We start from the raw sequence: 8,407 nt of genomic DNA, 5'->3' as shown, positions 1-8,407 counted from the left end.
AAAGTTTCGTTTGAAAGTATTGATTAATAATGGTTAATTGTGCTGTGACCGACCTCCATCCACAATAAAAGATGAAAGTTGTTTAATTTTGATAAAGCTCTCCTAATAAAGTTTGTATTTTGGATAATTTGGTCTTGGAGTGGTTAATCGGACATGGGAGGGTCTTGTTTGCGGGGTGTGGGTCTCAGCAGTCTATAGGGCATGTCAGTGTTTTACTGAATGCACCCTGACTGCTGTGCCCTGGTAGTAAGGGGTTAAGTTCCCTCTCATGTCCGATTCTCCCTCCTCCCCTTCCAGGGGTGTTATCCAATGGGAATGTTCCCATGATCCCACTCTTTCCCCTATAAATATTCCCCCTCTTCCTGGTTCCGGTCTCTCCTCACCTTGTGAGATCCGGACGCTGCTGTCCCACCCTCCCTCCCTATCTTTTGGTTAATCTTTTCAAGTCACAGCGGTTTTGAGCCAAACAGTTGTTCGGTTACGAAAGCTAAAGTGCGCCGGAAGTCCGGCCTGGCACAAAGTTTCGTTTGAAAGTATTGATTAATAATGGTTAATTGTGCTGTGACCGACCTCCATCCACAATAAAAGATGAGAGTTGTTTAATTTTGATAAAGCTCTCCTAATAAAATTTGTATTTTGGTTAATTTGGTCTCGGAGTGGTTAATCGGACATGGGAGGGTCTTGTTTGCGGGGTGTGGGTCTCAGCAGTCTAACACATACAATACTGGAGGATAAAACAAGACTGAGCACAAGACCTTCACAGCCGTCTACACATCATAGGGAGATTTCATGGCCCCTTCTCTCCATCTACCTGATGATCCTGAGGAACATCGGGGTCTTCTTGTTTACAGTCCTGTGGGAGAAGAGGATGGGGACATCTCTCTGGTGTTGTCCTCTTACTGGATAGAACTGGAGGAGACACATACAGGGACTGAATTCATTCCTTACATACAGATAATTATAGGCCGTGTGTATTTAGTTCTGTCTATTACCTGGTGATGTGAGGGGCTGGGGATCCTCCATCATGACGTCCTTGTACAGATCTTTGTGTCCTTCTAAATACTCCCACTCCTCCATGGAGAAATAGACGGTGACGTCCTGACACCTTATAGGAACCTGACACATACAATGATACCGTCACCCCCGATCCCTTCATAGCGTTACTGTATAATGTCCCAGCATTCCCAGCAGTGTCACCTCTCCAGTCAGCAGCTCAATCATCTTGTAGGTGAGTTCTAGGATCTTCTGGTCATTGATGTCCTCATGTATCGGGGGGTGAGGTGGAGGCCCCGTGATTGGGCTCAGGGGTCTTCCCCATCCCTCAGACACAGGGGCCTGACAGCGCTCACTAGAGGTCTTCTTCTCTACTGTGTAATCCTGGTTATGGAGAGACACAGTAATAAATCTCACTACAGACATTTCCAGAGTCCTCACCTCTCCAGTTCTGTCCATCTGTTATTCCCATAGATAAGAATGATGTAATGTGACGTCATCAGAATCTCTCACCTCTCCAGTAAGCCGGAAGAGGATCTCTAGGGTGAGGTGTAATATCCTCTCCGCCATCTTGTCCCTGTCCATATCCATCCTTCACGGGGCAATCAGGAGAATTCTCTTCTATAGAAGATCTCCACTGAGAGGATCCGATATTGTAGGGACCTGAATGGGGAGAAGAAAGGAGCCGAGGACTGAGGGCAGAAAGGGGCCGAGGACTGAGGGCAGAAAGGGGCCGAGGACTGAGGGCAGAAAGGGGCCGAGGACTGAGGGCAGAAAGGGGCCCAGGACTGAGGGCAGAAAGGGGCCGAGGACTGAGGGCAGAAAGGGGCCGGGGACTGAGGGCAGAAAGGGGCCGAGGACTGAGGGCAGACGGGTTTCCTCACTTCCAGCCTCTCATAGTTGGGGTGTTTGTATCTATCAGAGGAAAAGGAACAAAAACCTCACGATTCATAGAAATCAGCGAGAAAAAAACTCCAAGAAAGTCTCAGAGCTGAAGGGGTTAATGCCGCCTGCCCCAGTAATGGGGAATCTCCACACACCTCCACCTGCAGAGCCGCACACTAGATATATGGCTGCTCTGTGCTTACAGGACCTGTGATGATGTCACATGGAGGGGAGGAGTCAGGGGTCACATGATCAGCTCCTCAGTGTACTCCTATATTGGCGTGCACACACTGAGGCGCGGTGTCAGTGGACGGTTATAGTAAAACATTATTGCATATGTATGTGACCCCTGTTGCGTATGTATGTGACCCCTGTTGCGTATGTATGTGACCCCTTCAGACTCTTATTTCAATCTTTGCTTTATTGAATTCTTTATTGATAAGTTCAGGTGAGGAGAATATTTGTTGAGCGACTTTAAAATATAAACGTTTGGACCTTATCGGTCTTATTCACAAGTCGCTGAAAATTTGTGTATGATGATGGTAAGTTGAAGCCTGGACCAGGGAAATGCAGTGGATGTTGTGTATATGGACTTTTCAAAAGCTTTTGATACGGTGCCACACAAAAGGTTGGTACATAAAATGAGAATAATGGGGATAGGGGAAAATATGTGTAACTGGGTTAAAAACTGTCTCAGTGATAGGAAACAAAGGGTGGTTATTAATGGTACGTACTCGGACTGGGTCTCAGTTCATAGTGGGGTACCACAGGGGTCTGTATTGGGCCCGCTTCTTTTCAACATATTTATAAATGACCTTGTTGGGGGCATGCGGAGTAGAATTTCAATATTTGCAGATGATACTAAACTCTGCAGGGTAATCAATACAGAGGAGGATAATTTTATATTACAGGGAGATTTATGTAAATTGGAGGATTGGGCTGAGAAGTGGCAATTGAAGTTTAATGTAGATAAATGTAAGGTCATGCACTTGGGTAGAGGAAATAACATTTATGATTATGTACTTAATTGTAGAACACTGGGTAAAACAGACACAGAAAAAGACTTGGGTGTATGGGTGGATGGTAAACTTCACTTTAGTGGACAGTGTCAGGCAGCTGCTGCCAGGGCTAATAAAATAATGGGATGTATTAAAAGAGGTATAAGTGTTCATGAAAAAAATATAGTTCTACCTCTGTACAAGTCACTAGTGCGACCGCACTTAGAATACTGTGTACAATTCTGGTCACCGATATATAAGAAGGACATAGCTGAACTGGAGAGGGTGCAGAGAAGAGCGACCAAGATTATTAGAGGAATGGGTGGGCTGCAATACCAAGACAGGTTATTAAACTTGGGGTTATTTAGTTTGGAAAAACGAAGGCTTAGGGGGGATCTAATCACAATGTATAAATATATGAGGGGACAGTACAGAGACCTTTCCAAAGATCTTTTTACACCTAGGCCTGCGACTGGAACACGGGGGCATCCGCTATGTCTTGAGGAAAGAAGGTTTAATCATAATCACAGACGAGGATTCTTTACTGTACGAGCAGTGAGACTATGGAACTCTCTGCCGCATGATGTTGTAATGAGTGATTCACTACTAACATTTAAGCAGAGCCTGGACGCCTTTCTTGAAAAATTTAATAATACCAGTTATGTATATTAGATTTTATGACAGGGTATTGATCCAGGGAACTAGTCTGATTGCCGGATGTGGAGTCAGGAAGGATATTTTTTCCCCATTGGAACATGTTTGCCACATTGGGTTTTTTTTGCCTTCCTCTGGATCAACATGTTAGGCTACAGGTTGAACTAGATGGACTTAGGCGGGCTTTGCACGCTGCGACATCAGTAAAAATGTGTTACCGATGCTGCAGCGATAGTCCCGCCCCCGTCGCACGTGCAATATCTAGTGAAAGCTGCCGTAGCGATTATTATCGCTACGGCAGTTTCACACGCACATACCTGCCATGCGACGTCCCTCTGGCCGGCGACCCGCCTCCTTCCTAAGGGGGCGGGTCGTGCGGCGTCACAGCGACGTCACACGGCAGGCGGCCAATTGAAGTGGAGGGGCGGAGATGAGCAGGATGTAAACATCCCGCCCACCTCCGTCCTTCTCATTGCAGCCGGCGGCAGGTAAGGTAAAGTTCCTCGCTCCTGCGGCTTCATACACAGCGATGTGCGCTGCCGCAGGAGCGAGGAACAACATCGCACCTGTCGCTGCACCGGCATTATGGAAATGTCGGAGGCTGCAGCGATGATACGATAACGACGCTTTTGCGCTCGTTCATCGTATCAAAAAGGATTTGCACGTTGCGATATCGACTGCGACGCCGGATGTGCGGCACTTTCGATTTGACCCCACCGACATCGCACGTGCAATGTCGCAACGTGCAAAGTTGCCCTTAGAGTCTCCCTTCAACCTTAAAAACTATGATACTATGATACTATGATGTATATGGAGCAGAGCCGCATGTGTACGATGTCTACGTAGCAGAGATATGTCTGTAACGGAGCCGTGTGTGCATGATGTGTATGTAATGGAGCTGTGTGTGCAGGATGTGTATGTAGCAGAGCTGTGTGTGCATGATGTGTATGTAGCGGAGCCCTGTGTGCACTATGTGTATGTAGTGGATACCCTCTTTTACCACTTTATTAATCCCCAAAACACCCGTGCAGGTCCAACATAATCCACACGAGGTCCCATGACAATTCAAGCTCTGCTACATGTAGTTACAGCGCGCGATCATGGCACATAAATGTCCGCTATGTGGTTCAGACAGAGACTGAGCAGCGATCAGTGGTGACATCACTTAGGTTAGCTGCAACCACAGCTGGAGCTACCCACTGTACTCCACTTGTGACCGCAGGTAACTTGACCTCAGGTGACTTCAATGACCTCACCTGAGTTCATTTGAAGCGACCGGTGGTAGGGCCGTGGATGTGTGTGTATGCTCTATTCCAACAAAATCCCCATACTCAGATTTTACCGGTAGTAACATTTCTTTACTAGGAAACATATTTATAATACAATCAACCGAACTATCTGCGCACATGAGTATAGTGGAGTCCCCGGATCTTCACTCCCTCCGGGTACGCAGCAAGAAGAAAGGAAAAAAACAACAAAGAAATGGCGGCAACTTTCCCTAACTTTCCCTACAATCACGTACCAGTCTATCCCGGAAGAAGATGCCGCTCCCACGTCGCAGGCATGGAGTCTCACGATGATGGGTCCCGGTGCAGCGCTGAAGGGATGCAGCTCCTCGGTCTTTTCCTTTGATCTTCCCCCGCTGGTAACGGATTCTAGTCAGTCTTTTAGTCCCGGGGCACGCCGAGCAGAAGAAGGGAGGTCACAGCCCCTGCACTTGCACTCAGGGTGCGATGCTCTGCAGTCCGGTTAGATCCTTGGTGAAAACAAAGTCCTGCAGACCGGGAATGGCAGAAACCACTTCCACAGGGTGATTCCTCCAAGACTCCGGTGGCAAAAGAGCCCTCTGTTCAGGAAGACCACACGCAGCTCTCTTCTGGCTGAGCTCTCGAGCTGAACAACCTTCCCGCACTTTTTCTTCCTGATTCAAACACACAAGCTGCAGTAGGGGATTTCCCACCTCTGTGTTTGTGGTTGCACAGTCTGACACTGCCCCCTTGTGGACAAGTGCTGAAGCAATATTCAAATCCATTTCTACATTTATGATGCAGTCTGAATTGTGCATCCCATTACATACCCCCCCACTTAAAGGTTGGCAGTCCCTGTCAACTACCGTCGGTTCCCAGGCAGCGATGACTGCAGATGTCACAGGGGTTGGTTGAGAAGTGGGCCATACATACTGGTCCCTGTAAGACCGCCCGGGCGGGATCCCATCAGTGCTGCGGTCAGTGCGTCTCAAGGGTCGGTTGTTCCCTTCCCTGTCACTGTCTTTACGCCCCACTTCAGTCAGAACTCCGGGGGAAGAACTGGGTTGTGTAGGTGGGTCACCGGTCTCAGAGTCGATGTGATCACTATGCTGGGAAACGTCCGTGACGTCAGTCGTGTTGGCAGCGTCACCCCCTCCGGGTACTGTGGTAGGGGAGTCAGGCTGGGATCGGCAGGGACGCAACATATTTCGGTGCACAGTGCGAATGTTGCGACCTGCACTCGGTATACATGCCCGTTGGGGTAGGGGCGTTCGATTACCCGGTAGACTTCAGTCTCCCACTTGGCTCGAAGTTTCCCTTGTGGCTTCTTGCTACGGAGCAAGACTAGCTGTCCTAACTTCAAGGGTTGCTCTTGCACGGGGAGTGGGTCAGCATGTATCTGGCCCCGGATTTGTTGGCTCACCAGCCGGTGTACAGTCTCCATCTTCTGTCGGTGAGCATTTAGCCAGGAGGGATAGTTATGGCAGACATCATCTCCAGGGCGGAATAGGTTCAGGTCATGGACCCCTTTTCCGGGGTGGCCAAAGAGAAGGGTGTGTGGGGTGTAACCAGTCACGGAGTGGACCTGGTTGTTGTAGGCCCATACTAGATCGGGAAGGAATTGGGGCCATTGGTCTTTCTTATAATCGGCCAAGGTGCGGATCAGCTGGAGTAGAGTCCGGTATAAGCGTTCACATGCACTGTTCCCTTGTGGGTGGTAAGGAGTGGTCCTCGACTTCTGGATCCCATACATCCGATGCAGCTCTTCGATGACTCGGCCTTCGAAACAAGCCCCCTGGTCAGAGTGCAACCTCTCCGGGCACCCGTAGACGTGGATGAACTGTCGACAGATGGCCCGAGCAGCCGATTCAGCCGTCTGGTCTTTGGTAGCGACAGCGACAGCGAATTTTGTGAAGTGATCCACCATGACTAGGCAGTACTGATAGCCACTGCTCGCCGTCCCAATCAGCAGATAGTCCACCATCAACAGCTCAAGGGGCCTGGATGTTTTAATTGTCTGAACAGGTGCACGCTGCTCAGGGGACTTGTGTAGTTCACAGGTGCGACAGGTCTGGCAGACGTCTTCAACCAGCTTGCGGAGCCCCGGACAATAGATGGACTGTTGAATCCACCGAAAGGTCTTGTCTATTCCGAAGTGTCCATTCCTTTTGTGGGCTTGGGCCACCATCTCACGGGCCAATTGATCAGGCACCACAACTTGTGTGCATTCCTCCAGCATGTGCGACAAGAGAACCTTCCGGTATAGCACTCCTTCTCTCAGAATCAGCCGGTCCCACTGACTGAGCAGGGTCAAGGTCCCGGTAGACAGTCGTGCCCGTATATCGGCGGGAGGCTTCTGCTGCCGCTTCACCCATTGTTTGAGTAGAGCCCATTCAGGGTTCTGGTCCTGGAGCCTGCACCACTCCTGGGGTGGCAAGGCGATCCCCACTGGAGTTCCAGCTTCGCCCACAACGAACTGGCGGTAATCCACCATCTGTTGGGCGAGCTTTGCAAAGTCAGGCGTCTCGTCCCCTTCTAATTCTTCATCCCGGTCTCGGTTGAGTAAGGGGTATGACACTCTAGACAGGCTGTCCGCATTTTGATTCTCAGCTCCAGCCCTATATTTGATCTTGTAATTGAACTTGGAGAGCCGAGCCATCCAACGCTGCTCCATGACTCCGAGCTTCGCATTTTCTAAGTGGGCCAACGGGTTGTTATCGGTCAGGACTAGTACTTTAGCCCCCGTGAGGTATCCTGCAAATTTCTCCGCCATAGCCCACGTTAGGGCCAACAACTCCAGCCGGAACGAGCTATAATTGGTGGGGTTCTTCTCGCCCTCATGTAGGGACCGACTGGCATAGGCTATGACCCGTTCCTTGCCTTCTTGGACCTGTGAAAGTACTGCCCCTAGACCCTGTAGACTGGCATCGGTGTGTAGTTGGAAGGGCAGGTTGTAGTCCGCATATGCCAGGATGGGGGGAGACGTTAAGACACCCTTTAGGGCTTGGAAGGACTCTTCATGGCTGGGTCCCCAGCTGATGGGTCGTCCTCTGGGGCTGTTGGTGGTCCCTCGAAGCAGGTCATGCAAGGGTGCAGCAAGCCGGGTGAAGTTTTTGACGAACCGGCGGTAGTAGCCGGCCAACCCCAGGAAAGCCCTGACCTCCTTGACGTTTGTGGGCTGCGGCCAATCCCGTACGGTGGCCATCTTCTCTGAAGATGGCTGGACACCTTCGGCTGAGATCCGGTGGCCCAGGTAATTGATCTCGGGCTGCAGAAGACGGCACTTGCTGGGTTTCAACTTCAGGCCATGTTCTCTCAACCTACTGAACACACGGCCCAGCTGCTGCAGGTGTTCTTCAAATGTGGCCGAATAGACTACAATGTCGTCCAGGTAGATGAGGGTGAAGTCGAAGTTGAAGTCTCCCAAGCAGCGCTCCATCAGCCGCTGGAAAGTCCCCGGCGCGTTGTTCAGACCAAAGGGCATCCGGTCGAACTCGTACAGGCCCATGGGTAAGATGAAAGCAGTCTTCTCTCTATCTTTCTCATGCATAGGTACCTGCCAATATCCGCTGGCCAGATCCAACGAAGAGAAGTATTTGGCTTTCTTCAGGGCTGTCAGGGATTCTTCGA

The sequence above is a fragment of the Anomaloglossus baeobatrachus genome (genome assembly GCF_048569485.1).
Source record: "Anomaloglossus baeobatrachus isolate aAnoBae1 chromosome 5 unlocalized genomic scaffold, aAnoBae1.hap1 SUPER_5_unloc_9, whole genome shotgun sequence".
Classification (NCBI taxonomy): domain Eukaryota; kingdom Metazoa; phylum Chordata; class Amphibia; order Anura; family Aromobatidae; genus Anomaloglossus; species Anomaloglossus baeobatrachus.
The sequence above is the reverse complement of the archived record's forward strand: the minus strand, read 5'-3'. Positions refer to the sequence as shown.